At 26.0% G+C, this 18,320-nt stretch overlaps 1 long non-coding RNA gene across 2 annotated transcripts in view; it reads left to right on the top strand.

Annotated features, from left to right (window-relative positions):
* The first annotated feature begins 339 nt into the window (after positions 1-339).
* LOC119612608 overlaps positions 340-18,320 on the top strand; it is a 71,253-nt gene continuing 53,272 nt past the window's right edge. The window contains exon 1 of one of the 2 annotated variants that reach the window (XR_005232160.1): positions 340-382. This is a non-coding gene — a long non-coding RNA (uncharacterized LOC119612608). The remainder of the gene's footprint in view (positions 383-18,320) is intronic. The other variant, XR_005232161.1, reaches the window with a different exon arrangement.

Genomic DNA, 18,320 nt, shown 5'->3' with positions numbered 1-18,320 from the left:
TGACAGAAACACTTGAAATACTTACAAAAAAAAACAACAACACAAAAACTTGGTTTGTAAAACACTAAATACACAAGAGGTTACATAGTAATGATAAAGATGGCAAAAAATTACAAATAAATATATTTGAGGAGAAAAAAAAACTATAAAATAAAATAAATTATGAAAATTTTCAATATTTTAATGAAACCAAAAAAAAAAATAAAATGTAGAAAATTAAGTGTAATTATTTAATTTTAAAAAATAGTAGTAGAAATACTACTTTTTATAAAATGTATAAATAGAGAACAATATTGATTTCTAACTTCTGTTTAAAGACAAACTAATTTTAATAATTTTTCTTTCTTGCAGATCTTCGATGAGTCCAGGATTTCATTTAAAGGTGAGTTAACAAAAATTGTTTACACAAATTGTTAAGAAACTCTAAAAATAGGGTGTGTATTAACTTTTTACTCTAAATTGATCTCTAAAAGTTTTTTTTATAGTTATGCAAAAATCTTCACTAAATTATTGTTCTTTCCATTATGATAACTATTTTAAGTAATAATCACCTTTAAACATTAATTTCTCGCCTAAAATTATGCAAGAAAACGTGCAAAACCTTTAAGGAAAAAGTGTTCGGAGCAAAACTTTTAATTATTTAATTAAAACTAGAAAAGAAAATCGCAAATTTATTCTTTAGAACAAAAGCGTCTTAGTAATCCGTAAGTTACTACTATTTTGAATATGAAAAGAAAACAGATTTTTGCATATTTTGTCACAGCAAATTCTTAAAATTATGTTGCTAGCTTTTAGGCATAAAAGCGGGTTAATTAAAACAACAATAAAAAGTACTTCAAAATAGTAAATTTTATGAATTTTCAACTAAATTGTGTTTATCCTTGTCCGATTTAATGTAAATTTTTGTTATTTTTAAATTTCTTTAAAAATAGTAGTAGAAATACTACTTTTTAAAAAGTAATAAAATTTTACTTTTTTCATTGGAATATAGTTGTTTATTAAGCAAACTTTAGAAATAAACAAAAATTTCTTATAAAATTGCCAATTTTTACGAAAATATCTACTACTATTTTACAAAAAGTAATAAAATTAGAAATACTTTGTTGCAAATGTACTTAATTTTAATCAGAGATTTCGAAAACACTATTAATTTTAAATTTTAAAAATAGTAGTAGAAATACTACTTTTTTAAAAAAGTAATAAAATTTTACTTTTTTCACCGGAATATAGTTATTTATAAAGTAAACAAGAAAAATACAGAAAATTTCTTCAAAAAATCTAAATTTTAACGAAAAAATCTACAACTATTTTACAAAAAGTAGTAAAATTTTAAATTTTGTATTGCAAATGTACTTAGTTTTTATCAGAGATTTCGAAAACCCATTTAGTTTTGAATTTTAAAAATAGTAGTAGAAATACTACTTTTTTGAAAAGTAGTAAAAAATAAAATATCTCAGTTGAATTTAGTTATGTATAAAGTAAACAAGAAAAATATAGAAACATTTTTTCAGAAATTTTTAATTTTAACGAGAAAATCTACTACTGTTTTACAAAAAGTAGTAAAATTTTAAAATTTTGTTTGCATTTGTACTTAATTTGAATCAGAGATTTCGAAAACCTAATTACTTTTAAATTTTAAAAATAGTAGTAGAAATACTACTTTTTTAACAAGTAGTAAAATTTGAATTTTTTCAGTGGAATATAGTTCTCTATAAAGTAAGAAAGAAAAATAAAGAAAATTTTCTTCAAAAATCACAAATTTTTAAGAAAAAATCTACTACTTTTTTACAAAAAGTAGTAAAATTTTAAAATAGGTATTGCAAATGTACTTAATTTTAATCAGATATTTTGAAAACACTATTAGTTTTAAATTTTTAAAAAAGTAGTAGAAATAGTACTTTTTTCAAAAAGTCGTAAAATTTTACTTTTTTTCAGCGGAATATAGTTATTTACAAATTAAATATTTAAAATCAATATTAAATTATTAAAAAATTGCTATTTGTGCATAAAAATCTACTACTTTTTTCAAAAAGTAGTCAAATCTGAAAATTCTTATTGAGGTTGTACTTAATTTTAATCAGAGATTTCGAAAACACTATAGTTTTTAAATTTTAAAAATAGTAGTAGAAATACTACTTTTTTTCAAAAAGTATTAAAATGTTACTTTTTGAGCTAAATATAGTTATTTGCAAAGCAAATATTTAAAATCAGGAAGATATTTTTAAAAAATTTGCGTTTTGTGCGAAAGTAATCTACTCCTTTTTTACAAACAGTAGTCAAAGTTGAAAATTTTTGTTGAGATTGTATTTAGTTTGACTAAGTGATCTTCAAAGCGCTTTCAATATTCAAATTTAAAAATAGAAGTAGAAATACTACTATTTTAAAAAGTAGTCAAATTTTAATTCTTTTGTTCGAAAAGGTTAATTATATTTATCTATAAGGTTAACATTAAAAAATAAAATTTTCTTCAAAAAATTACCAAAATTTTTCAATATCTTCTACTCTTTGTAAAAAAGGAGTAGATTTTTTTTCGTAAAAATTTAATAATTTTTTTTAAATTTTTCATTACTTTTATTCTCTACTTTAAGCATATATATTTTGCAGAGAAAAGTAATATGTTAACACATTTAAAAAAGTAGTATTTCTACTACTATTTTTAAAATTGTAAAAAAGGTAGTAAAAGTTAAAAAATTTTGTTTAGATGGTATTTAGTTTTAATTAGAGTTATTTAAAACAATTTTTCTCAATTTTAAAAATGGTAGTAGATATACTACTATTTTAAAAAAGTTTAAATTTTTAAATTTTTGGTGCTGCATAACGTTATTCATGAATTAAACAACAAAAGGATACAATTAGAAAAAAGAACCTTTGCAATTAGTAGTATATTATCTACTACTTTTTTAGTTTCTTTCATTTGTTTCTCTAAACTTTATATTAACTAACTTAAAGTATTTGTTTACAGTTAAAACAAATTACTTAACCTCTTTAGGTTTTTCTAAAAACTATAAACCAGTTTTCAAACTATACAAAGCTGCTTTGCAGCAATTGAGGTTGTAACAAACTTTGTTTTTAAAGCTTTCCTTTGAGACTTTTTTTTACTAGCACTAGACTCAAAGTTTTACAATTGACATTTTTTTTTTTTTCTGTTGCTTTGCTTTTGCTCCTTTTGCATTTTATAAAGGTTCATTACTATTTTTAGTTTTCTATGCAGCCTTTGAGGTTCCAGTACTGTTATCCTTTTAACTAAAAGAGCAAAAGCCAACAGCAGCAAGAGTTAGGAGCTTCATACTTTATGCAATCAAACACTATAAACGTTTAATTTTATTTATAAAAAATTCATAGAAAATTGGCTTGTTTGCAGCTTTAAAATACCGTGAAAAGTAAATTCTTTGTAAATGGTCTAACAAATTAACGTTATTGGCTTTTTGTTTTCTTTTTTCTACACACACACATCTATAAACCAGCAGAGACCAAGAGCTGCAATTTAGCTTAGACAACGTTTGCTCTAACGAGCAATCAGGTTGTTGTGTTGTGTTCCTTTTTATAGTGTTAGTAATAGCGGAAGTAGAGTTGCTGTAGTGTGTTAGTAATATCCTGTTTATAGGTATGTTTGAGACGTTATATGTATTTTCCTTGTGTTTGAACTTTCTTCAAGACACATTTTTACCGTTTTAACACCAGACAACTATAACCATAAATGTAATGAAGCTGTTTACTTGCTGCTGCTGCTTTTCTTTTATGTTTAATAATATTCTTTTTTTACATCTTTTGTTTTCATTTTTATTTTAAAAAATACTTTTTTGAACGTTAGAGCACAAGTATGTGTAAATTTCTCCGGTAAAACTAAATAATTGTACATTCACCTTGGTTTTGGCAATATTGGTAAATATATTTATATAAGGGCGGTTCTATTAAGTTTAACACTTCCGCTTATTGACAAAATGTTTTGAATAAATTTATGTTAAATTGAAAGAAAATGCCTTTTGCAGCAAATTTTTGTCAATATCGACTGTTGCCAATTTGACATTTTCCGCTAAAATGTGACATTTTTGGAATGGTAATTGAGGGAAAAATAGATTAGTCTATAGTCTGTAGTTTATAGTCTAGTCTATATTTTATAGTCTATTCTATAGTCTAGTTTATAGTCTAGTCTATATTTTATAGTCTATTCTATAGTCTAGTCTATAGTCTAGTCTATAGTCTAGTCTATAGTCTAGTCTATAGTCTAGTCTATAGTCTAGTCTATAGTCTAGTCTATAGTCTAGTCTATAGTCTAGTCTATAGTCTAGTCTATAGTCCTAGTCTATAGTCTAGTCTATAGTCTAGTCTATAGTCTAGTCCTATAGCCTAGTCTATAGTCTAGTCCTATAGTCTTAGTCCTATAGTCTAGTCTATAGTCTAGTCTATAGTCTAGTCTATAGTCTAGTCTATAGTCTAGTCTTATAGTCTAGTCTATAGTCTAGTCTATAGTCTAGTCTATAGTCTAGTCTATAGTCTAGTCTATAGTCTAGTCTATAGTCTAGTCTATAGTCTAGTCTATAGTCTAGTCTATAGTCTAGTCTATAGTCTAGTCTATAGTCTAGTCTATAGTCTAGTCTATAGTCTAGTCTATAGTCTAGTCTATAGTCTAGTCTATAGTCTAGTCTATAGTCTAGTCTATAGTCTAGTCTATAGTCTAGTCTATAGTCTAGTCTATAGTCTAGTCTATAGTCTAGTCTATAGTCTAGTCTATAGTCTAGTCTATAGTCTAGTCTAGTCTAGTATAGTCTATAGTCTAGTCTATAGTCTAGTATATAGTCTAGTCTATAGTCTAGTCTATAGTCTAGTCTATAGTCTAGTCTATAGTCTAGTCTATAGTCTATTCTATAGTCTAGTCTAGTCTAGTCTAGTCTATAGTCTAGTCTATAGTCTAGTTATAGTCTAGTCTATAGTCTAGTCTATAGTCTAGTCTATAGTCTAGTCTATAGTCTAGTCTATAGTCTAGTCTATAGTCTAGTCTATAGTCTAATCTATAGTCTAGTCTATAGTCTAGTCTATAGTCTAGTCTATAGCCTAGTCTATAGTCTAGTTTATAGTCTAGTCTATAGTCTAGTCTATAGTCTAGTCTATAGTCTAGTCTATAGTCTAGTCTATAGTCTAGTCTATAGTCTAATCTATAGTCTAGTCTATAGCCTAGTCTATAGCCTAGTCTATAGTCTAGTCTATAGTCTAGTCTATAGTCTAGTCTATAGTCTAGTCTATAGTCTAGTCTATAGTCTAGTCTATAGTCTAGTCTATAGTCTAGTCTATAGTCTAGTCTATAGTCTAGTCTAAAGTCTAGTCTATAGTCTAGTCTAAAGTCTAGTCAATAGTCTAGTATGCAAACAACCTTGATGTGACGTTTTCTATCGGTTTTTCTAAAATGATTTGACGACAAATAGTAAAAAAATTGCCAAACACTGCTAATGTCATTGAGTTACCCATATCCTTTACCATTTTGCGTTATTACTTCAATATTTTTAGTGTTTTATTTTCTATTCAATCGAAAACATACGAAAATAATATGCTATTTGTTTTTTTCTCTCTGGCAACATACCCGTTCTGTTTTCCTTCCCTATTTTCTTTATGTATTTTGCGCCTGCTAATGATATTGTGGTTTTGCACACAACAGCAAAAAGAAAAAATAACTATACAACAAACCATCTAATATTCATGAACATTTATATGGGTCTTAACAATTTAAATGTACTAAACACGCCATGGTTAACAAGCATATTTTAGTGGTTGTACCTTCCACGACTAAGCAGGGAACTGCTTCTCAGTTCTTAAATAAGTTATAAATGTTATTGAAAGGTATGAGAGTCCTAAGTGGAAATTTGTGAAAAAATTAGGAGGAAATTTTGGGAATAAAAAAAAATAAGTTACCGTGAAAGATACTAAAAAATTTAATGGTTTTTGAAAAAAGTAGTGCTTCTACTACTATTTTATATATAAAAAATAAGCATGGATTCTTAATTTCTTAGTTAAGGTTGATGAAGTAATAATATTTTTTAACATATTCTTTTACTTTTTTGAAAAAAGTAGTAGATAATTAACAACAGTAGATTTTTAACAACATTTTTATAAAAATAATGATTTTTCCTAAATTTTATTTAATAAATAATAATATTCCAAAGAAAAAATTAGTAATTTGAAGCTTTTAGGAAAAAAGTAGTATATCTACTACTATTTTAAAAATTAAAAATTAGCATTATTTTGTAATCTCTTAGTTAAATTAGATGAAGTTATAACATTTTGTAACATATTCTTTTTACAAAAAGTAGTAGATAATTTAGTACTTTTTAATAAATTTTTAAAAAATAGAATATTTTTTCTTAAAGTTTTTTTAATAACTAATAATTTTCCACGGAAAAAAGTAGCAATTTCGGGATTTTTGAAAAAAGTACTATTTCTACTACTATTTTTAAAATTGAAAAATATCCATAATTTTCAGCTATTACATTATAGTTTATTATAATATGACTATAATTTGAAAAAATTTACTATTTGACAAAATTGTGACATTTTTATAACATTTACTACATTTTTTAAAAAGTAGTAACAAATTTATACTAATTTACGAAATTTTCATAAAAAATATTTTGTTTTTATGGTTTATTTAATATAAATATAACAAATTTAAAGTATTATTTTTAAAGATGTAGTATTTCTACTACTATTTTTAAAATTTAAAAATATTAGTAAATTTCATATCTTGCGTTAGAGCTGAATATATTGTGGAACAATTTTTTTAAATTTACCACTTTTTAGCAAAAAGTATTAGCAAATTTACTACTAATTTAGGAAGTTTTCTTAAAAAATATTTTGTTTTTATGGTTTATTTAATGAATAAATGGATTCCGCTGAGAAATATTAGAAATTTAATACTTTTTAAAAAAGTAGTATTTCTACTACTATTTTTAAAATTTAAAATTATTAGTAAATTTCATATCTTGCGTTAGAGATGAAAATATTCTGGAAATTTTTTTTTTAAATTGACTACTTTTTTGTAAAAAGTAGGAGCAAATTTACTACTAATTTAGGAATTTTTCATAAATTTTTTTTTTTTCTTGTTATGGTTTATTTAATGAATAAATGGATTCTGCTGAGAAATGTAAGAAATTTAATACTTTTTAAGAAAGTAGTATTTTTACTACTATTTTTAAAATTGAAAAATATTAATTAATTTCATATTTTGCGTTAGTATTGACTGTAGTGGGATAAAAATTTTATAAAATTTTCTACTTTTTGCAAAAAGTAGTAGCAAATTTACTACAAATTTAGGATATTTTCTTAAATATTTTTTGTTTTATGGTTTATTTAATGAATAAATGGTTTCCGCTGGGAAATATAACAAATTTAATACTTTTTAAAAAAAGTAGTATTTTGACTACTATTTTTAAAATTTAAAAATATTAGTAAATTTCATATCCTGCGTTAGAGCTGAATATATTGTGAAAAAAATTTATAAAATTTATTACTTTTTTCTTAAAAGTAGTAGCAAATTTACTACTAATTTAGGAAATTTTATTAAAAAATAATTGGTTTTTATGGTTTATTTAATGAATAAATGGATTCTGTTGAGAAATGTTAGAAATTTAATACTTTTTAAGAAAGTAGTATTTCTACTATTATTTTTAAAATTTAAAAATATTAATAAATTTTATATCCTGCGTTAGTACGACTGTAGTGGAATAAAAATTTTATAAAATTTACTACTTTTTACAAAAAGTAGTAGATTTTTTACTACAATTTGACGAAATTTTCTTAAAAATATTTTTATTTTATGGTTTATATAATAAATAAATGGATTTCGATGAGAAATATAAGAAATATAATACATTTTAAGTAGTATTTCTACTACTATTTTTAAAATTGAAAATTATTAGTTAATTTCATATCCTGCGTTAGTGCAAAAAGTAGTAGCAAATTTACTACTAATTTAGGAAATTTTCATAAAAAAGTAGTTTTTGCTTGTAGTTAATTTAGTGAAGAGATGTATTGTGATGCGTAATATAACAAATTTCATACTTTTTAAAAAAGTAGTATTTCTACTACTATTTTTAAAATTGCAAAATATTAAAAAATTACAAATCCTTTATTAGTACTAAGTATTTTAACAAAAAATTTTTATAAAATTTACTACTTTTTGCTAACTTTTACTACTATTTAACTTATTTTATGACATTTCCTATTGACCTTTCCATTTTTTCTTTTTTTTTTTCTGGCTCATAACTATTAATTCCTTTCTTTTTCATAAGGTGATTATGAACATGAGTTTTGGTAGCTCATAAAAACGAATGTTGCTGATTGTTAGTTTATAAAATATGCAAGGCTTATTACATGCTATAATATTATTAAAACGAAGGCAAAAAAAAAAAAAAGAAATCACAGCCTAATCACTATATGTGAATGAAAATCACACACACAATATTTTTAATAGAAAAATTAGAAAGGTGTGTTTTTTAAGGAAGAAAAATGTAACAAATAAGGATAAGATAACTTTAATTTTAACTTAAAATAGTTTATTTAAATGATAAATATTAAAAAGTTTTAATTTAACAAGTTAATCCTTACTCTTAACTCTTCAAGCAATATTTTCTTTGAAAATCCCTACGAAAATTTGTATAAAATCTAAAACTAATCCTAATTTTTTTTCTTTAGTTGTTGGGCTAGTATTTATTCTTTAAAATATTCAAAATAAAATGAAGAATTTACTGCCTTAGCTAGAGCTTCCGTTTCCTGTTAGCATTATAAACATATACATACTTACAAGACACGTTTTTATCTTAGGGATTTTTCAAATGAATTTTATATGATTTTTCCAACAATAAAAAACTGTTAGTTTGAGTATTAAATTACAAACTACAGATGTGGTCAGTAGTTAAGGGCAACAAAAGCAAAAACAAGAAAAAAAGGAAAAATGTTTCTCATGCCAGGATATTACAACACATATACATCCATAAACTCATATGTTTAAGTTTCACATACATACACATATTGATGTAAATTGTAACTAGAAATCCATTTACATTTGTAATAGATAGATAGTTACTGGTCATAGTCATTTGATTTAGAAAAATATTGTCTGCATTTAAGTATTACAGCACTACAAGACTACAAATATAATAAAAAAATAACAACAACAAAAAATTGCTATAAAATGCTAAAACATTATTATTACTAAGCAAATGGCTACAAAAATAAACTTGTCTTCATTCTCTTCGCCCATACAGGCCTGTCCTGTATAAATAACACAAAATAAATGAAAATAATATTTAATGTTTAAATTATCGAAGACATTTTAAGTAGAAATGTTATAAATTTTAATATTTATGGGAAAAATTTTAAAGAAACAACATTTTATTTGTTTAAATTATCTACAATATTATAGTAATTAGTAGTAAATTTGCTACTATTTTTAACAAAAAGTACTAAAAATAAGAAATTTTTTTGCAGGTTATATTAAATACTAATGCGAGATATGAAAACTGTTGTTTATTTCAAATTTTAAAAATAGTAGTAGAAATACTACTTTTTTTCAAAAGTAAAAAATTTTTCAGATTTCTTAGCAAAATCTAATTTTTCCGTTAGAAAAATTATAAGTAAAAAACATTTTTTTTTTGTAAAAATTTAGGAACTAGAAGATATACTACTATTTTTTCAGCAAAAAGTACTAAAAATTTTTAATTTTTTTAGCAGTTTATATTAAATACTAATACAAGATATGAAAACTGTTGTCAATTTCAAATTTTGAAAATAGTAGTAGAAATACTACTTTTTAGTTAGTTAGTTAGTTAGTTAGTTAGTTAGTTAGTTAGTTAGATAGTTAGTTAGACAGTTAGTAGTTAGTTAGTTAGTTAGTTAGTTAGTAGTTAGTTAGTTAGTTCGTAGTTAGTTAGTTAGTTAGTTAGTTAGTTAGTTAGTTAGTTCGTTAGTTAGTTAGTTAGTTAGTTAGTTAGTTAGTTAGTTAGTTAGTTAGTTAGTTAGTTAGTAGTTAGTTAGTTAGTGTTAGTTAGTTAGTTAGTTAGTTAGTTAGTTAGTTAGTTAGTTAGTTAGTTAGTTAGTTAGTTAGTTAGTTAGTTAGTTAGTTAGTTAGTAGTTAGTTAGTAGTTAGTTAGTTAGTTAGTTAGTTAGTTAGTTAGTTAGTTAGTTAGTTAGGTTCGTTAGTTAGTTAGTTAGTTAGTTAGTTAGTTAGTTAGTTAGTAGTTAGTTAGTTAGTTAGTAGTTAGTTAGTTAGTTAGTTAGTTAGTTAGTTAGTTAGTTAGTTAGTTAGTAGTTAGTTCGTTAGTTAGTTAGTTAGTTAGTAGTTAGTTAGTTAGTTAGTTAGTTAGTTAGTTAGTTAGTTAGTTAGTTAGTTAGTAGTTAGTAGTTAGTAGTTAGTTAGTTAGTTAGTTAGTTAGTTAGTTAGTTAGTTAGTTAGTTAGTTAGTTAGTTAGTTAGTTAGTTAGTTAGTTAGTTAGTAGTTAGTTAGTTAGTTAGTTAGTTAGTTAGTAGTTAGTTAGTTAGTTAGTTAGTAGTTAGTTAGTTAGTTAGTTAGTTAGTTAGTTAGTTAGTTAGTTAGTTAGTAGTTAGTTATTTACTTCGTTAGGTAGTTAGTTAGTTAGTTAGTTAGTTAGTTAGTTTAGTTAGTTAGTTAGTTAGTAGTAGTTAGTTAGTTAGTTAGTTAGTTAGTTAGTTAGTTAGTTAGTTAGTTAATTCGTTACTTAGTTAGGCAAAATTTGTTAATTTGTAATGAATTTCTACTACCTTTTGACAAAAAGTACTAAAACTTGCAACATTTTTATCAGTTTATACCAAAAAAGGATTGAGAATAATTTTGTTATTTCAAATTTTAAACATAGTTTTAAAAATACTACCTTTTTAAAATTATGGATTTTCATTGCTTTTTCTAACAATTTTATTTTCTCACGATGTTTTAAAATTTTTAATAATTTTTACCATAAACATAATTTGGTTTTCAGTTACCAAATTAAAATATTTACATTTATCATAAAAATTTTATAATTTTTTATTATACATTTTATGTGGTTATGGGTTGTTGTTGTTGGTGGTGGTTGAGCTGCTGCTGCTATTTCAAAAATGCACAAAAATTAGCAAAACATATTTTGAGGCAATTTATTTATTATGCCCAAATAAGCTTAAATGTGGTTTATATCAGTTTATGGCTTTTAACCTTCTCCTAATGCTACTAAAATTGAAAATTTTCTATAATTTTTTTTTTGTTTGGTTAAACATGCAGCCAATAATGTATAAATATTTTGATTTTATATTTCAAATTTGTCTATGTGTGTGTGTTTGTTGTTGACCAAAAAATTATCTAAAAATAAATGTCAATTATGGCTAATTGCAGTTTATATGTATGTATGTGTTTGTAAGTTAATGTCTGTCTAGTTGTGGGACCAAATTTATTAACTCATTTGTGGTAATTGTTAAGTTATTTTGGTAGCAGGGAAAAAATTGTCATATTTTTGTGGGTCGTTAGACAATAGTGGTTAGGGGAATTATAAATATTTAAAGGATTTAAAATTTGAAATTAAATTGAAAAAAATTTTAAGTTTTTTTATATAACTAAAACATTATTATATTTAATTGATTTAGTAAATAAGCTACTACTCTTTCACAAAGAGTTAAAATTTGGTCAATTTATATTAAAAACTAACTATAGATGTGAAAAATATTGATATTTTGAAATTTTGAAAATAGTAGTAGAAATACTACTTTTTAAAAAGTGCAAAATATATCGCATTTATGAGCGCCATCTCATTGTTCATTAAATAAACTATAAGAACAATTTTTTACTAAAATTTGTCAAAAAGTAGTAATTCTGCTACTATTTTTGTTAAAAAGTACTAAAAATTGCAAAATTTTCAGCTCTTGGTATTAAAAACTAACTATAGATGTGAAAAATATTGATATTTTGAATTTTTGAAAATAGTAGTAGAAATACTACTTTTTTAAAAAGTGGCAAATATTTCGTATTTATCAGCGGCATCTCATTGTTCATTAAATAAACTATAAGAACAAACTATTTTTTATTAAAATTTGTCAAAAACTATTAAATCTGCTACTATTTTTTGTTAAAAAGTACTAAAAATTGCAAAATTTTCAGCTCTTGGTATTAAAAACTAACGAAAGATGTAAAAATATGTGAAAAATACTGTTATTTTTAACTTTTAAAAATAGTAGTAGAAATAATACTTTTTTAAAAAGTACGAAATTTAGCGTTTTTCTTCACAGCATCAAATTGTTCATAAAATAAACAACAAAAGTAAAAATTTTTTACGAAAATTTTTCAAAAAGTAGTAATTCTGCTACTATTTTTGCAAAAAAGTACTAAAAATTGCAAAATTTTTTATCGGTTTTTATTAAAAACTAACGAGAGATGTGAAAATATATGAAAAATACTGTTCATTTTAACTTTTAAAAATAGTAGTAGAAATACTACTTTTTTGAAAACGTGGGAAATTGGCGTTTTTCTTCACAGCATCAAATTGTTCATAAAACAAACAACAAAAATAATTCTTTTTTTTTACGAAATTTTATTAAAAGGTAGTAAATCTGCTACTACATTTTGTTAAAAAGTACTAAAAATTGCAAAATTCCTAACGGACTTTATTAAAAACTAACCAGGGATGTGAAAACAGCTATTATTTTTAACTTTTAAAAATAGTAGTAGAAATACTACTTTTTTAAAAAGTTTTAAATTTATCATATTTCTCAATGGCATCGAGTTAGACATAAAATAAACTATAAGTGCTAATTAGTACAAAAAATTTTTCAAAAAGTAGTAAATTTGTTAGTACTTTTTGACAAAAAGTACTAAAAATGATAAAAAACTTTTGGAGTTCATCTTAATTACTTTCAAGGCATGTAAAAAAATACTAATATTTTGAAATTTTAAAAATATGTAGTAGTAAAAATACTACTATTTTTTAAAGTACATATGTATTTCTCCGCAGAATCGAATTCCTTATCAATAACTACTCTTTAACATAAATTTAATTAAAAATAAAAAATGTTCTAAATTTGTTTCAATTGTGTTAACATTTCTTCTCTAATTTGTCTGAGTATTGACAATGAATTTTAAGCTTAGACATTTCTAATTGACTCTTAAATTAGGCGCAATGTACATAAGTCCTACAAACAGTCATCATTTTTATAGTCTAGCACTGCACTAGACAAATATGATTAGATGTAATTGCTAAAAACATAAATTTTTCTTATACACACAAACAACCCTACAAATATTTCGATTACAACTCATTAAGGGAAACACATACTATTGTAGGAAAATTACTCATACTCTAAAAGCCTTAAACAGTTTATGCACTGTAATTACAGTTAATAGAAAATTGTGGAAAAGGGAGAAAGAGCAATACAAGGACAAGAAAAAACACATTACTTTCAATTCTTAAATTGCAGCCAACATTAAATGAATGTAACTCATTTACAACAATTATTATAATGTAATGTATGGCAGTAAACAACCGCAGACATTTTTTTAGCGAACAGCTTTACAGCAGAGGAAAAGAGACCAGAACTAGAAAAGTAATGAAAAACTGTAAACCCTCACATAGACTGCAGCATAAACTGAAATTGGATTTTTTTTGTTAGCAAAAAAAATATTATGAACTTCACAATTGAGTGTAAAAAATGACACCAACAACTGTGCAAAAGACATACAAACCAACCAACCAACTCAGCTTCCCCCCCACACCTCATCTCAACTAAACACCAACATCCTTATAATACAGGAATGAAAATTTCTGAAAACATGTGAAATATGAAAAGGAAAATTACCAAAATGTATACAACAAAAACCAGAATTTAAGTATAAAATGACTAGAATATAATGTAAAATGTAGGAAAAAGTGTCACTAGCAATTAAGGCGAATTTTGGCAACACTACATGCAAATTAAAGCATGCACAAGCAGACACAGACGGATGAAAATTTAGAACAAAATTTTAAAACAAAGAAATAAGCAGACTGGAAAAAATATTATGGTTCTACAGAAAACTGAAGAACAATCTGAACGTTATAGCTGAAAAAGAACAGAGGGAATGATAAATGACCGGCAAACAGACAAAATATGTATGTCAACAATGTCGGAAATGAAAGGGGGTCAAGAGGCACTTGGATAACAAGGAAATATTTTCAGATAAACTAAAACTGAACATCAAACAAAATATCCTTACACTTCCAGTTCTTTTTTTCTAGTTCTAGTTCTGTTCTAGTTCTGTTCTAGTTCTGTTCTAGTTCTGTTCTAGTGCTGTTCTAGTTCTGTTCTAGTTCTGTTCTAGTTCTGTTCTAGTTCTGTTCTAGTTCTGTTCTAGTTCTGTTCTAGTTCTGTTCTAGTTCTGTTCTAGTTCTGTTCTAGTTCTGTTCTAGTTCTTTCTAGTTCTGTTCTAGTTCTGTTCTAGTTCTGTTCTAGTTCTGTTCTAGTTCTGTTCTAGTTCTGTTCTAGTTCTGTTCTAGTTCTGTTCTAGTTCTGTTCTAGTTCTGTTCTAGTTCTGTTCTAGTTCTGTTTCTAGTTCTGTTCTAGTTCTGTTCTAGTTCTGTTCTAGTTCGTGTTCTAGTTCTGTTCTAGTTCTGTTCTAGTTCTGTTCTAGTTCTGTTCTAGTTCTGTTCTAGTTCTGTTCTAGTTCTGTTCTAGTTCTGTTCTAGTTCTGTTCTAGTTCTGTTCTAGTTCTGTTCTAGTTCTGTTCTAGTTCTGTTCTAGTTCTGTTCTAGTTCTGTTCTAGTTCTAGTTCTAGTTCTGTTCTAGTTCTGTTCTAGTTCTGTTCTAGTTCTGTTCTAGTTCTGTTCTAGTTCTGTTCTAGTTCTAGTTCTGTTCTAGTTCTGTTCTAGTTCTGTTCTAGTTCTGTTCTAGTTCTGTTCTAGTTCGGTCTAGTCTGTTCGAGTTCTGTTCTAGTTCTGTTCTAGTTCTGTTCTAGTTCTGTTCTAGTTCTGTTCTAGTTCTGTTCTAGTTCTGTTCTAGTTCTGTTCTAGTTCTGTTCTAGTTCTGTTCTAGTTCTGTTCTAGTTCTGTTCTAGTTCTGTGCTAGTTGTTCTAGTTCTTCTAGTTCTGTTCTAGTTCTGTTCTAAGTGCTGTTCTAGTTCTGTTCTAGGTCTGTTCTAGTTCTGTTTTCTAGTTCTGTTCTAGTTCTGTTCTAGTTCTGTTCTAGTTCTGTTCTAGTTCTGTTCTAGTTCTGTTCTAGGTATCCGTTCTAGTTCTGTTCTAGTTCTGTTCTAGTTCTTTCTAGTTCTGTTCTAGTTCTGTTCTAGTTCTGTTCTAGTTCTGTTCTAGTTCTGTTCTAGTTTCTGTTCTAGTTCTGTTCGTAGGTTCTGTTTCAGTTGTAGTTCTGTGCGAGTTCTGTTCTAGTTCAGGTTGTAGTTCTGGCTAATTTAATATATTTCTCTTTAACTATGCGAACTCAAAATATATCAGAGAAAACAAACATCAAAATTATCATTATATAACCAGACATAAAATACAATTTTGCGATATGTCTGAAATAAGTGAAATGAAATAATGACAAAAAACAGAATTCATATGAATGCTTTCAATATATGTATGTTTTAACAAACTCTCGCTCTCTTTCTCCCGAAAGTATGCTTCTCAAAATATGGCATTTAGCCAAAAACTGCTATAATTCAGCACTACTTCTACCACCACAATAACAAATTCTACATGCTGTTCGAAAAAAAGAGGTACCCAACTCAACTCTCAAGTGCAAGTGTGACATAGTATTGAACATTCCCAGTAAAAACAAAACCTCCAAACAGTTCATAGGGACAGGAGGGCAGACTCCTCATCATATTTATAAACCTAAATAGACAGTCATACGGAAGGACAGACAGTTAAACACAAAAAACCGAGAGACAGTCATAGACACAGACAGTTAGATGTGAAAAACAGTAAAAAGAACTTGATTGCATTTAAAACAGAATGTGTAAAATGGTTATGAGAAAATAATCTACGAGAGAGATAGAGAAAAAAACAGACAAACTGATAAAATAAAACTCAGTTGACATACAATAAAAAACGTGACCGACTGCAACGAGTTGCAGAGATTATTTGAAAAGAATTCAAGGATATTTTTGCTTTAAAGTTTAAACTAAGAAGTTAGGAATGCAAAGCTAATAACGTGTTTTAAACATTTTAAAGAAATTGAAAATCTCTGAAAGATTTATAATTTTGTGGTTTAAAGAAAATTCAAATCATGTGGAAGAATTTTAATAATATTTTAGTTTACGAAGATAAGCTGTGCGGTCCGGTCCCACTTACCTTTTTTCAGCTTCATTTGAAACACTATATTTTTTTAATTAAACAAAAATTTAATTTGTGTTATTTTTAAAAGATGTTCTGTTCTGTTCTAGTTATGTTCTAGTTCTGGTTCTAGTTCTGTTCTAGTTCTGTTCTAGTTCTGTTCTAGTTCTGTTCTAGTTCTGTTCTAGTTCTGTTCTATTTTCTGTTCTAGTTCTGTTCTAGTTCTGTTCTAGTTCTGTTCTAGTTCTGTTCTAGTTCTGTTCTAGTTCTGTTCTAGTTCTGTTCTAGTTCTGTTCTAGTTCTGTTCTAGTTCTGTTCTAGTTCTGTTCTAGTTCTGTTCTAGTTCTGTTCTAGTTCTGTTCTAGTTCTGTTCTAGTTCTGTTCTAGTTCTGTTCTAGTTCTGTTCTAGTTCTGTTCTAGTTCTGTTCTAGTTCTGTTTCTAGTTCTGTTCTAGTTCTGTTTCTAGTTCTGTTCTAGTTCTGTTCTAGTTCTGTTCTAGTTCTGTTCTAGTTCTGTTCTAGTTCTGTTCTAGTTCTGTTCTAGTTCTGTTCTAGTTCTGTTCTTGTTTTAGTTCTGTTCTAGTTCTGGTTCTAGTTATGTTCTAGTTATGTTCTAGTTCTGTTCTAGTTCTGGTCGAGTTCTGTGCTAGTTCGGTTTTAGTTCTGTTCTAGTTCTGCTCTAGTTCTGTTATAGTTCTGTTCTAGTTCTGTTCTCTAGTTCTGTTCTAGTTCTGTTCTAGTTCTGTTCTACTTCTGTTCTAGTTCTGTTCTAGTTCTGTTCTAGTTCTGTTCTAGTTCTGTTCTAGTTCTGTTCTAGTTCTGTTCTAGTTCTGTTCTAGTTCTGTTCTAGTTCTGTTCTAGTTCTGTTCTAGTTCTGTTCTACTTCTGTTCTAGTTCTTTTCTAGTTATGGTTGAGTTCTGTTCTAGTTCGGTTTTAGTTCTGTTGTAGTTCTGTCCTTACCTTTTGCATTTGTCACAATCCTTTTCTAGTTCTCTTTAGTATCATTTAACTAACGATTTTCAAATTTTAAATGATTCCCCTTTTTCATTATTACTTTTTGTTTGTATCCCTAAAAGTATACTTGCTTGCATGTACAACTATGCATACAAAGTTACCATAACAATTAATAACAGACATTGTTTCATGCAAATGTAAGTACGTATATATGTGTAAGTAATAACATACACATATTTAAAGTACATCCTTGCATATATACAGTTGCGTTCAAAATAATAGGAGTGAAAATTTCAAAAAATTTAAATATAAATTTTTTAGTGAAAGATTTAGATTTTAAATTAAATATTTTTATAATTTATTTATTTAACTTGTTCTCTAATTTTTATAATCACTATTTTAAATATTTAAGAAATTTATTTAAAAAAATATATATTTTTTTAAATTTATATACAAAATCTGTTGTTCAAAATAATAGGAGTATTCGTTTTAAGTTCAAACATATTTAAAATAAAAACAAAAAAAGAAAGGACTTTCATCTAAAATATTATTAATTAGTGTGTAGCAATACAACATCAGCTATTTTGTCAAGTTTTTATTTAAAATTTGGGTATCTGAGTCTCCAGAACTTAATGTCTTTCCGACAACGGCTTTGAGGAGCTTGATGACGCATATCGTGGACGATTATCCACAAATATGCTGTAATTTATTGGGAAACAGTTAAAAGACGTTATACGCAAGGTTTTTTAACGATTTGTTTTACAATCAGTAAGTCGACAACCATATCATTGCCTACTTCCTATGGAACGTGCTTCCACCATTTTGGAATCAATCATGTTTTCATAAGACTACATCGCCATTTTATCAACTTTGTTTTTTGGGAATATGAGAACATATCTTGGGGTAATATGTTTACCTACAATCTTTGGTCTACGATTCCATTCTACAATTTATTAGGCCATACCCTTTTGTCAAGACCCGTCTTGAATCATTCCTGTTATACTAATTCTTTGAAAGTTGGTTATAGCTTAATATTTTTCGATTAATGGACTTCCAATATATTTTCTGAATTCATTTAGATTTAAAAACACAATT

Source organism: Lucilia sericata, unplaced genomic scaffold (assembly GCF_015586225.1).
Source record: "Lucilia sericata isolate MDLA Ls3-8-SP2 unplaced genomic scaffold, ASM1558622v1 Contig001758F_arrow, whole genome shotgun sequence".
Classification (NCBI taxonomy): domain Eukaryota; kingdom Metazoa; phylum Arthropoda; class Insecta; order Diptera; family Calliphoridae; genus Lucilia; species Lucilia sericata.
This window is presented reverse-complemented; position numbering and strand designations above follow the sequence as displayed.